Source organism: Convolutriloba macropyga, chromosome 5 (assembly GCF_964194025.1).
Source record: "Convolutriloba macropyga chromosome 5, txConMacr16.3, whole genome shotgun sequence".
NCBI classification, from domain to species: domain Eukaryota; kingdom Metazoa; phylum Xenacoelomorpha; order Acoela; family Convolutidae; genus Convolutriloba; species Convolutriloba macropyga.
In genome coordinates this window covers 24,784,019-24,797,510 of record NC_134472.1, presented here as the reverse complement: position 1 = coordinate 24,797,510, position 13,492 = coordinate 24,784,019, and the positions used below count along the sequence as shown (strand labels likewise).

General features: G+C 33.3%; 1 long non-coding RNA gene across 1 annotated transcript; it reads left to right on the top strand.

Annotated features, from left to right (window-relative positions):
* Positions 1-1,400: 1,400 nt before the first annotated feature.
* LOC142339896 (uncharacterized) lies at positions 1,401-9,710 on the top strand. The gene is made up of 2 exons (XR_012759039.1): positions 1,401-1,532; positions 8,451-9,710. It is a non-coding gene; the product is annotated as an uncharacterized LOC142339896 (long non-coding RNA).
* The last annotated feature ends 3,782 nt before the right edge of the window (positions 9,711-13,492 follow it).

Sequence of the window (13,492 nt, the reverse complement as noted above, 5' to 3'; positions counted from 1 at the left end):
CGGTTGAAGTTTTAGTTTTTTTTGCCTTTTAGTACAATTTTTCCAATTTCGTGGTTGCTTCGTTCTTTTATATTTTCACTGGAAATGTATCGTCTAATGGACTTGTTTAAATTATTCTTTGTTTTTCCACCAAAGCATTCCAACAGTTGATATTTTTAGGTCCCGCAATTTTAACTTTGTAAGATAAAATTGTTCTTCTAGGATTTGTTCAGTTTTTGAAGCGTTTTTTAGTGGTACTCTTTTGGGTAAAATTTACTGCTAAATTAGCATGAGAAAAAAAACAGGTAAGCAAAATTTTTACTAAATCTCAAACCAATTTTGAGCATTGGAGGCAGATAAATATCATAGTCAGAGGCTTCTTTCTTTTGCTTATCTGTAATAAAAATTTTCACATTGGAAAACAAGTTCTTGTGAAATCAGAAGTTTTTCGCTTTGGTTCTTTAGCGTTTAACGCATATACAATATTATCAAACTGAAAACATATCACAATATGAGACAACTTTGTTTTCACCCTGAAGAATTGATTCATTTGCCCTTTTCTCATTCAGATATCTATTAATTTAGTCTTCCCTTTTACGTCAACCACTAGCTTAGGAGAGCAGCGGGAAGTTTTGATAAATATCTGCTAAAATGGTCAAATATTGAAAATTACATCGTACAACTAAGAGGGTGCTACCAGGTTTTGGTCCAGACCCAATTTGAGCTATGATCAGACCCAACCGAGCGCACACCCCTGTGTTCCCAGACCGAAATTACAGGGTCTGGAAAGCGGTTCGAGCGCACAATAGTCTGGACCATGGTCTGATTTCGGTCTGATCAGAGGTCAATTCGGTCTGGACGGTCTGATCATAGTCTTTTTAGTCTGGACCATGGTCTGGGTTCGGTCTGGTCAGAGGTCAATTCGGTCTGGAAGGTCTGCTCACTGTCTTTATAGTCTGGACAATGGTCTGGGTTCGGTCTGATCAGAGGAAATTTTGGTCTGGAAAGTCTGATCAGAGATCATTTTGGTCTGGAAGGTCTGATCAGAGGTAACTTCGGTCTGGAAAGTCTGATCAGAGGTCATTTCAGTCTGCATAGTCTGATCATAGCTCAATTTGGGTCTGGACCTAAACCTGGGTAATTTACTTTTGATGTGCAGCATACAAATAGGCTATAATCAATATGAAGCTTGTTGTTTTAGGTGAAGAATTCCTTCAGAAATACAGAAACGCAGTTTTGTTAAATTGTGATCAAATTATTTTATTTAGTTCATTATTCAATGTTACAGATGAGAAAGAGGAAGGCAAGTTTAAAATAAATCAGATATGAATAGATGATATCTGAACGAACAAACATCTTTTGAGCACGCGTTCAATCGTGAACACTGTTTGAAGTTGTACCTTACTATGATCAAGTTTCAATTTTAATAAGAAACAACCTGAATAGGTTTTAGTGATTTGTGAAATCTTCGACACAATGTCAAGTCCAAATAAAGAAGCTGTTGAAAAGAAGTTTGGTGTCACTCCCAAAGAGATCGTGAATTCTACTGACCAGTAAGAATTTTTGTTGCTTCTTTTTCTATTATTTGGGAATGATAGAACGATATAGATAATTTTAATAAGTTAAATCTGCGATAGTCGATTTGAGATTTATGTAATGTTCTACAAGACTGTGCATAAATTATACAGTAATGGGAATATTTTGCTCCAAGTTAACAATGAAAACTTCTGCATTGCTCTTCTCAAACTGAAACCTGTGTTGCTTTGAAAAATTCTACAAAATGTCACCATCTACAACAAAAACTCCCTAAATCGATCAATAAAGATCTTTATTTTTCTCCTATCAGTCAGTAAAATGCATTCTTTGAACGATTTCAGTTATAGGATTGACATTGCAACTGTTACATATAGATTGAGTTTTCCTTAAAAAAAGTAGATTGAAGTTTCAGCTTCAATTAGATTCTGTGTTCAAAAAATGATCTCTATAGTAAATGCTGCTCAACGAAGAAAAATGATAAACTGTTTACGCGTGCTTTTCACTGTCATAATTGTTCCGACCCCTCTTGAGGGGGGAGGAACTAAATACTCAAACGGTTTTTTTGTTCCGACAATTTTGGCCGATCGATATATTCATCGTAGAGAGTTGAGACTGGTATCATTAGAAAGCTTGTCCAGCGTATAAAAGGGAGTTAAAAAGAATTTTTTATTTTGTTTTTTGCCGGGAGTTATCCAGGTTTAAACTTTTGAGAAAATAGAGTGAATTCCGTTGATTTTATTCACATTTTCCGGAATTTTTGACCAAATATTCGCTAATTTTGCAAATCTTTGTTATATATTTTTTAAGAAAGTGTTGTTGATTTTATTTTCAAGGACAAAAAAATGTTGTGGGCTATTTTTATTTGATTTTTTGGTGAAAAATTCTGGCTAAATTTTTCATGACCCAAATTTTTTCATCAAAAACTGCACGAAATAATTTTCTTTAGTCCACTTTGATTAAACTTGTAGGAAGTACACACCCAAACACCACTAACACAATTTTTTTAAACTAAAAGGGGGCTTTTTCTATTTCAATTTCCGTCGCGAGTGTTTGGGACCAATCTTGGACTGTTGCAATCCAAAAATAATTCGGATTTTAATCAGACGGTCTTTTTTTATTTAAAATAATTTGCTCTTTTTAACATATTTATTAAGTAAAAGAATATTTCAAACCAGAGCTCACAAGTGAAAAGTCCAATTCGCTTCTTAATTAGCTCAAATTTGTTGGTTCTAGTTTATTATTTGAAAGCTCATGGTCTTTTTGACTTTTGAAAAAATTTGATTTTTGAATAAATAATGGCTTATTGAATTTTGCTTCATTTTTCTCTGATTTTGGTCAATTGGTAGCTTAGTGTCATGAATGAAAGAATGCTTCCTCTTTCAACTGAATTCAGATTTAACCTTTATTGTGGTTTAACACCTTAAGTGATGGTTTTTTATCTTTGATGCCACTAATTCCAACTTTTTATTATCAGGTGTTTGCCCATTTTTCACCTTTTCTAGTTTTGTCACATTATCACGTTATTGACAGCTCATATATCACATTAGGGCGTTCAATATCAGACACAGTTGATTATATTAGAAATCTTAAGGATATATAGAGTCTGGTTTTAACGGCTTAGACAATAATTTCTCGAAGAATTGAATTGAATTTTTAAATTTTGTCTTTTACTGTCGTTTTTAATTTGTCTTTTTAGTCGTATGAAATTTCCTGTAAAATGATCCGGTTTCATTGATTTTTCATGATAGAATAGATGCGCCGATATTCTGATACTAGTAGATAGCTGATGGCTTTCATGACTTTGAAAACAATTGTTTTCCGAAAGAAATAAAAATTTTTGATCAATTTGACTCGCAATTTTGATCATTTTTTTGTCTGTTTGTTACATAGTCGCATTAAATAAAAGCCAAATATGAAAGTATTTTTGTCACAAATGTTTGTCAAAGGGATTGGTGTCACAAAAAGCAATGTTTTTAAAGAATTCGTTATGACTTCACTGGCTTCTTTTTCACAAAAGAAGTAAATTAAATTTTGATTTTTGTCTTATTTTACGTTCTTTTTGTAGATGTAAGATATTTTCTGGATAATCGCAGTTTTCAAGGGCTTTCTTTGGATGAAAAAGCTGACCTTTTTCATGTTATTTCTTTTAGTAATTAATGGCTTTCATGTCTTTGGAAATAATTTTTTTTTCGAAAAAGAGACAGGTATCACTTCTTTTTTTGTCTACTTGCTAACTGGTTTCATTAAAGAGAGGTCAAATAATAGCTTATCGGTGTTCCAAATGTGCAATTAAACATTTTTTGAGGGCCAAAGTGTTGTTTTACGGCTTCAAAAGCGTTTTCTGGCAAAATTAAACTAATTTTTTTTTGGTTGTCTGTTTGTTCTTTTTTTTGTAACCGCATAAAAATTGAATACCGACAGTTCTTTTTTACCATCTTTAGAAACACTGGTAATTGTAAACCTATGCGACGTTTTAGCTGATTTCTATTGGTTTTCGTTACTTTGAAATTAATTGTTTTTGAAAACTAAATAATCGAATTTTTCAAATTTACTTTTTTTTGTCCAATTGTTACCAAGCCTTGTTATGGACCGGTCCCAAATCTTTTCTGGTGAATTACTAGTTATTTTGCTTAGTTTCAGTTTTATCTGACGCTATTTCGACTTTCTTATTAAGTTTTGTTTTTCAACACGGACATAAATTTTTTTATGTAATTAATGTTTGTTATTGTTGTTGTTTGATTTTGCTGTTCGTCTTGACTTGCTTTCTTAATATTGGCACATCTCATGAATCTAAGGCATCATTTTTTATTCCACTGAGTTATTTGTTTTGGAGGCTACCTGTTCTTTCTTACACCAATCTTTTTTTGAAAAAAAACTTGAATTTTTGAGGTTTTCTATCTGTTCCTCATTTGGTAGACAATTATGCAAAAATTGTGGACGAGCGGGTTCGGAACACTGCAATTTCACATTGCCGAGCCTCCCTGTTACTTTGAAAAGTTGAGAAGTCCAAACATCATTCTAGAAGAATCTTTCTAACCATGGTTTATAAGGACATTTTAAGTACCTGTTAAAACGATTAAATGACACTGCAACAGGTTATGGATGTTCTTTTTTCGATGAGCATTTTCATGAGAATTTCTTGAGCAAACTAAGGTTCCGTCGCTAGAAAAATTAAATTTCCATATTGCAAAATTGCATGAAAATTGCTTGCTTTTGGAAAAAAATTTCACTAGCATTCCCTTTTTCCGTTTCTCCTCTGTTTTACATGAACCGACAGAAAAATGATAGAATTTTATTCTTGCTAAATCTTAGAAATTTGGCAAAAGTACTAACGGAGAAAAGTCATGTAGAAATTTGGCATTTTCCACAAGCGGCAGTAAATGGAGTCCCACATGAAATCTGTTAAACATAATCAACAAGGATGCTCGTGAATGTACGTTCGCACATGGTTTTCCGACCGCAGCTTATCTACATTTTTTACTTAACTTTAAACCTAATGATGAGAAATTTAAAAATAGATATTTGAATTTTTAAAAATCGTTGCACAACCGAATTACAAATTGAATTAAATAATACCATGCCTCATTACAGCGCTCAAAAGATCTGCCAATAGAAAAATTACGGGAAAAAAACATATAGCAAAATAAGCAAAAGCAAAAAAAATAGCGAGTTTGATATAAAAGAAGAGAAAACGAAACACAAATACTGCCAAGTCACAAGGTTTTTATGACAACGCATATTGTCCAACAAACAAAACATCAGTTACGGCATGAATTACAAGGATCTGGATGGAACCTCTCAATGATGAGAATAAGTTACAAATTGACGAAAAGAACAAAAAATGAAAAGTAAAAAAAAATCTTTGTAATTGAACAATATCGTAAACTGTAATACTCTTCGAATACATGAAGAAAAAAACAGAAAATTCGAAAAAAAATGAGCGAGAAAAGTTTCGAAACCAATAAAAAAAAGAAATATTTGGTAAAAAATTTTCTAACTTCAAATTGTTTTTTAACATTAATGAGTTTCTTCTTTTTTAAACAATATGACTTCGAAAAATCAACAAGTATGAACAAATATAATAAATTTCGGAGAAAACCCGTTGTATCAGCGTCATTAGATTCAAAAGCTTCCAACGGAAGAAAAAAAATATGCTAAGTTAAGCTTCAATGAGAAGGCAAGGATGTTTGCCAATCATAAGTCATCAACAGGACAACACAATCAGTCTTATGATTTTGAAAACAACAACAAAAAAAGCAGGCAAAACCATTAATTTAGCAGAAAAGTGCAAGAAAGCGTCGAAGCCAAAAAACGTCTCCGTTAACTTCATCTGTAATCTATTGAACGTCTTCTTTAAGCCACTGGGAGCTATCAATGTTATGATAATGTGATAAAATTCCAAGTGGAACAAAAATCTTTAAAAAAATTCAAAAATTAATCAAAGAATTATAAAAAATTGATGGGATAAGACTTCAAAAGGAATTCCAGTTTCAAAAAAAATCACGCTTTTGAAGTCATACAACCAATGGTTAACATATAAAAGGGCTTACCGGATTATTTTGGTTGCTAAATTTGAAAGGGGGACCTGTTATTATTGAGATTGACTCACTGTTCATGAAAAGAATAAGTCTAATATCGGTTAATGTTCAAAAAAACTTTCGAAAAATCAATTTTCTAATTCCTGAGAGCCATTATATGCCCACTCAAAGCACTATAAAGGTTTATTCAATACCACATTAGGAAGCCGATTGCACCTTTAGTCAGGGAATCTATATTATTTGACTCCTAAAATTTAGTAAAATCTCAAAAAGTAAATCAAAATTTCTTAAACATTTTCGAAAACTCAGAGTTGAAGACAAAAAAAATGAGCGATTCCTTGAAAACAAATTTTTTGTTCAATGGGTTTCATTTTACTGTAAATGGGGTTTTTCATTAACGGAACCTCGATTTGAGAAGTTATTAGTATCTTAGTGACTAAAAACAATAATAAATAGGAAAAGTTTTCTAAAAAAAACGGCTCTGAAATTGAATTCAAGTTTCTTTTCATAGTAAACTTCTTTCATGAGACCAGAACTAGCCTTTTTATCGGTCTATTGGTAAAAAAATGTTTCATTTTGTAGCGTGAAAGGTAATTTTTAAGTAATATTTTTACAGAAAATCTTAACTTGAACAGTAAGAACAGTAGCAATGAGAGTATCCAGTGAATAAATATTTCAAAGCTGGCTCACACATACTCTTTTTATCAGTACGGACAAAAAAGCAAAAAAGCTGTTAAACAAATTGCAGTCAACAACAAAAGCATAACCTCAACTTTGTTTATTGACCAACGGAAAACCTTTAATTGTAACTTTACGAGTAAACTGCCCATATGACTGCAGAGAGTTCTTATAACCAACCGCAATTCTGGTTGTTTTGATTTTTATGTTAATGAATATGTTTGTAAAGGGTTGGATTTTTTACTCCTTCAAAATCAAACAAATTGGAGGGAGTATTCAGAAAAAAAAACAAATGACTCTGAAGGTATATGAATTCGTCTCCTCAGTGAAAATTTTTAGATAGAAATATAACTCTAAGCGTTCTTCGTTAGTAGCATCACTTTATACACAAAGTGAGATCTCTTCAACTTGATCGTGCCGCCGGTGCTCTAAACAACTATTTGAGTTGTAAAAGGCATCTATTTTATAATGAGTGCTTCCGTAGCGATGCAGCTAATCGCTGTTTTTATTATATTCAAATAAACTCTAGTAATCTATCTAGAAGTTACAAGAGTTGAAGTTGTACACCTTAACGGTCATTAATTGCTCTTGAACGAAGTTCATAGCAATTATTGTAAAGGTGTTGGTCCTATTTTAATGCAAATGTTTCGTTGACCATTTTATGCGCTTTTCTTCTAGAACATTCTTTGACTTCTCGAGTGACTTTTTCAAGCTTTCCTTCTTCAGTTTTGAATGATCTCTATTGCTGTTATTCCGAAGTAAAGTTTGTTGCTAATATAACTCGGTTACAGCATAGTAAATATAAGGGCCTGAAGGCCGAGTGATCAGTTCATGAGGTTATGGAGCGTGAGGTCAGTGTTTCAAATCCTGGCGGGGTAAATTGTTTTTTCTTACCCCCTTGTCGTACGAGAGCGATTCATCCAAAATTAGCCGAATTATGATTTCAAATAAAACTTATAAGTAGATCGGAAGCCCAAATGCACTCACCCACATGCACACACAAACACACACATAAACACACACACACTTGCATTTATATACATACATACATATATGTATATATATATATATATATATATATATATATATATATATATATATATATATATATATACATGTATATATATATATATATAATATATATATATATATATATATATATATATGTATATAAGCATATATATATATATATATATATATATATATATATATATATATATACTTACAGTGAATTCACCGGCCTGCTCACCAATATACACTTACATCTACTTACTCACCTCGAATTTTAGCATATTGATTTTTGTGGGAACTCTGTTGATCGTTGCTGACGAATTCTTACTTTTTGGTATTTAAAAGAAAGAATTTAAAATTTTTGAGATTTGCTAAAACTCCCTTAATGGTTAGATAAAGAGAGGCCTATTTTTCTCCAACAAGTATCGCTTCCTAAAAATTGCCCGTTAAGAACTTGTCAAATTTGTTCAAATTTTGCAAGAAGTATTAAGGTCTTGCTTAACATGGCATTTTCTATCAAGTTGTGCTTTACTGGAAGATCGTTTAATAACTGCAAATAATTGCCGGATCTAATCTACCCCCTCACCCCCAAGGTTTTTCTGGGGACACAGAATAGCTCCAAATTGGAATCTGTTTGACATCCAAAACTGAAAAAGCTATTATTATAGAATTTTCGAGTATCTTTTTTTACATACCATTGAATTTCAGGAGGAAGAAACCTGTTGCACTCGACACAATGAAACGCAGTTAGTTCCTGCAGGTCAAGAGGTCACCAATGACACTATAAACAAACAAGCCAGTAGGACTATCAAGGAGAGTTTTTCCTAAGCACGTTATTCTTCCGCCGATAAAAGAAGGTCATTACGAGTCCCCAAAATCCTTATATTTTTAAATCACGGAAGAAACCCGACATAAAACAGGCTGAAGACAATATAATGCATAGTCAAAATTTTGACACCCTTGAAAAACACCACCATAACCCCGATAATTCCAAGCCGTCAAAAAATTCTCCCAGAAAGCAGGCAAATAATATTTTAGACGATTCTGAATTAACCGATGCTAATCTAGTGGACCATAATCCCAAAACTCCACTTTTAGACGCTAAAAATGCCAAAAAAGACACGGTTAGCGATGATTCTCCGTGGATGTCATTTCCTCGTGGGCCCACACCTGTGAAAGCATCGTGTAAGAACTGTAAGAAATACGTTGTGACGGAAGTCGAAAAGGATCGGGAACTGCTTCTTTTGCATCATTCTTTATAGGACAAAGTCTATCTATAAACTTGACTGAGGTCCCGGACGAAACTGCATTACAGTGCAGATGCCGTCAAAGCAAGCACACTTGCAAATTTAGCGACTAGTACGAGATCACAGTGCAAAGAAAGAGTAAGTCACAAGCGATACTTAAGAACACATGTTCGAACATAGGAAATGAAATCAGTAGTTACAAATTGGTATAAATTTGCGCCCAAAGTGTGCACGAATTCAGTATGGCATCTGGACTGTAATACACGGCCTTTTCTCAGACCATAGAACGAAAGTGATCTCTGATAAATCTGCATGTCTCAGACCGAATTGACCTGCGATTGGACGTTTGGGCGGTCGAACTACTGTCAAGACCCTGTAACTTAAATATGGGAATGATGTGGTGCACTCTCCCTTATTTTGCCCTAATTTTTTTGCGTGTGACCTCAACCTCCTCATTGAATGATGAACTTCAAATCTAAAGCAAGAAGCAAGTGCCAGGCCTATATTGCCTATGATGAGACCTTCCAGAGACAAGCTAACTTCTGACTGGTGAGAAGAGATTCCGAAAGTTCTCACTGTGAGATGTAAACGGCTTCTGATCGGATTTCCATGCTTCATCATTTCGAATTTATTAATATAATAAAAATATGTTATTGAAGTGAATATTTGGTTGATTATGTTTCAAGTGTTCGTTTCAGACCAATTCCGAAGCTTTCCGCTATGTTTTTGTTCGCAATATCTGTTTACACATTCTTCGACATCGTCTGCTCAATGAGAATTCACATTACAGTGGTGATTTTTGTCTAATGAAAAAGAACAAAAAAGCAAGCTGTTTCTTTGAAATTGAGGTGAGAGAAGAGCGTTTGAACAAATTTTTGGTTTTGAGAGAGAGTTTTTTAATAGAGGCACAGCAATAGCTGGGGCTATTATTGGCCTTCTCTTGGTTTTTTACAATTCAAAGATTTTGAATTGTATTGCGGCGCTGTAATTTTTTTAAGATCTCTTCACGCATTTTCATGATTTTTGAAGTGAAATTGGAGTAGAGATTTTGGTCACGCCGATACAGGAAGGAAAGCGAAAAATCGAGTGGTTTTGCGGCGTGAAATTTTTTCACTCTAAATTTAAAGTAGAGTGAGAAAACGGTGCTTGAACAAAATTTTGCTTTCTCGCTAGTGGTTTTTTGTTCACATGCGGCAATTTCACTTTGATTTTTACCGTTTTTTCGATTTTTTGGATCGGATTTGTTTCTAAATGGTTTTTCCAATCCATTCATAGTCCGTGGTTTTTTGTTTAGTTAATGAAAATCCTTCGAATTGTGCGTCAGGACTTGTCCTGCTATGTTTTTTTATTTCGTCGTCGCGATTTTTGTTACGAGCATATGACGTCACAACCACTTAAAATCCGCTTTTTGTTCATTCGTTCATTCGTTCAACTGAAATGCGTGTGTGACGTCTTTTTTCGCTCTCAGTGGAGCGAGTTTTTTTGTTCATTCGCGTCATTAATTTTTTGGTCACACTTGACTTACCTCACTTTCAAAAATGACTTCCTCACTTTGAATTTGACTTTTATTAACTTTAATTCAAAGAGATAAGGCCAAATGGGTGTGTGTCACTCTATATGAAAGTTATTTGAGAGCAGCTAATAGAGGCAGCAAAAACATATACATATTTTAAATCAAAATGTAACATATCAGCCTTCAATGAAAAGACGATTTTTTTGGTCTGTCTTTTTCGCTGTTTTTTTTGAGACTGCAGATCTACGAAGCTATTGCGGCTATTTTCTGGCAATCTGCCAGCTATGTTTATTGACGCTCAGCTATTTGTTTTCCGTATTTAGTAATATTAAGTCGGGTTTCTGTCTGAAGTTTCTAAAAGAACCAGCTCAGTTCTTTAGGTTGGATTTTAAAGTTTCCAAATAGTGGCAGACGGTTTTTTGACGTAGCGGCTGATGGATTTTCAGGACACATTGAAGAATTTTTAGTTAACCACGTTTTTTGTTCTGTTCGTTGTCCTGTCTCTTAACCACAAAGGCACGCGAAGTAAACCAAATTAAAAATAATTTGCAATTTCGTTTCAATTAAAACGCTTTGAATTAATTTAATTTAAACTGTTTTCACACGTTACCGATCAATTTTGTGAGTTTTGACCTTCATTATTATTGTTCGAGTTGTCCTATTACTTAATTTCACTAAGTGAGAGGTCTCAATGGATCTAAAGTGAGGCTTGAATGAAGCAATATAATAGTGTGAATTTTTATATGCTGTTCTTAACGATACTGTTTTCCAAGAGTATGATTGGTTTTTTTAGTTTGCCCGTTTTCGAAGTCTTTTCTTTTGTGCTATCACTAAGAATCGTTAATGGCAGGTCTCGCTGTTTCTTCGTTGAAAAATGATGGAATCAATTTTAAACAACTTCAACTCAGATCTAACGTCTTTTAATTGATCTTCAAGGAAGTTTGTTGCAATTACATAAGTCTGTTGGCTTTTTTATTTGATTTTTCGCTCGACCTCATTTTTCGTCCGACCCATTTGACTTTTCGTCCGTAGAAACCGGATAAACAGGTAGCGCCCAGTGGGCATTAGTTTTCATTAGAGACCCTTAGCCGCTTTTAGCAGTCCTTAAAGTGCTTAGTGTGGTGAAGCTAGAAGGCAGTAATTGAAGGTTAAAAGGTCATTTTTAGGAGTATTTTGAGCCCAAGCAATTTTTTGTAGTTTTTTGTCAATTTTCAAACTTTTTGTTAGACCAGTCTAAAAATGAGGCTTGTTAAAGTTGATACACAGGTTTTCTGCAAGACATAAGTACTTTTTTGTCTATTTAAATAGCTGTATGTTTTAGTACTCCAAACATAAACACGCAAATTTATACCAATTTCACCTATTTTTTAACAAGTCTTTGAAAAATGTCGTCATTTTTTGCGATTTTTCAGCGCTAGGTATCAAGGAAGCTCCTCTAGGGTTTGATGGTAGGTTACTGCATGGAATCTGGTGGCAATAGAATGGTTTTAGCGTCGTAAAATTTAGCATTTTTTTTTTACAAAACGTGAAATTTTTGCAATTTTTTGACAATTATTGTGCAGCCCCAGGGGCTAAAAAACGTCCTTAGGGTTTTGACAATAAACCACAGAAAAAATTTTTTGTCCCAAAAAAATTTTTTAACTTTTAATATCCTAAGTTTTAGAAAATTTTTGATGTAATTTGCAATAAGTTTTTCAATTTTTTTCGGTATTTCTGTTATTATTCGGGGGTTGAATTATAAGTTAGTGGAAAATTCTCATTGGCCACGAAGCAGTTTTCAACTTTTTAATATCACAAACTTCAGCAATTTTTTTAGTTTTTTCGACTTTTTTCAGGTTTTCCAGTCCCAAGAGCGAGGAAACGTCCTCTAGGATTCATTAACAAATTACTGCATAGTTCTTAGATGTAATGAGTTATCAAAATTTTAACATTTAGAACTTAAGCGTTTTCTTAAAAATGATATTTTTCCAAGCTCTTTTTTGAAAATTTTTTGATTTTTTTGGTTTTTCGGCACTAGGGGCCAATGACCTCCTCTAAATTTTGATGATAAGCTGTTGCATGATTTCCCGATTTAATGAAATGCTTATCAATAAATTAATGCCTCAATTCTTAGCAATGTTTCAAATTTTCGAAAAATCATTATCATGTTGCAAGTTATTGGATCTTTATGAGCGAGTGAAACTATTTAAGGCTTAAAGTATGGATGCTGGATAGTCTCTTTAGTCAATGAAATATTTCTGAGGATTCTAATACCAAGAATTTTAGGAAGACTTTTTTAAAGTTTAAAATTGCTTTTAAAATCTTCGAAATTTTCTGTATTTTAGATGGTATGGTTTATTTAACAGAACTGTTTTTTTTCTATAAGATTTAATTACTAACAAGGCTAGGAAAATAAAAGTTGCAGAGTCGTATCTCATCATGGAAAACATTACTGGCTCTCTCTCTTTCTCTCTCTCTCTCTGTCGGTTGGGGGTTTCTTTCCTTCGCTTTCTTGTTCAGATTATATCTCTCTCACTCTCTGTCGCTCTCTCTCTCTCTCTATCTCTCTGTCTCTCTCTTTCCTTAACTCTTTTTTTGATGCCGCACATCAGCTGCTGTTATGTGGCACGATGTCATCATCTATTAAACTCATTCATCCTAAATTGTAATTAAATTGTTTAATGATAAATGACTCAACTAGTATTTTCAAGGAAATCATTGTTAATTGCTCTCAAAGAAGTTTGTAGCAATTATAATAATCCTTTCGATTTTTATGCGATTTTCCGCTCGACCAATTTTTCGTCTGACGCGTTAGTTTTTCCGTCCTCAGAAATGGGATAAGAGGTAGCACCCGGTAGACATCAGTTTCTCTTAGAGACTTTATTTCAGCTCACTGGTCTCTATATAATTTTTTTTCAAATTTTTTAGTTGGTTATAGCGTGCCAGAGATAGTTGTTTTAAGTTACGTTCTTTAATATGAATAGCGTTCACCTCTGATTCTTCTGAATCTA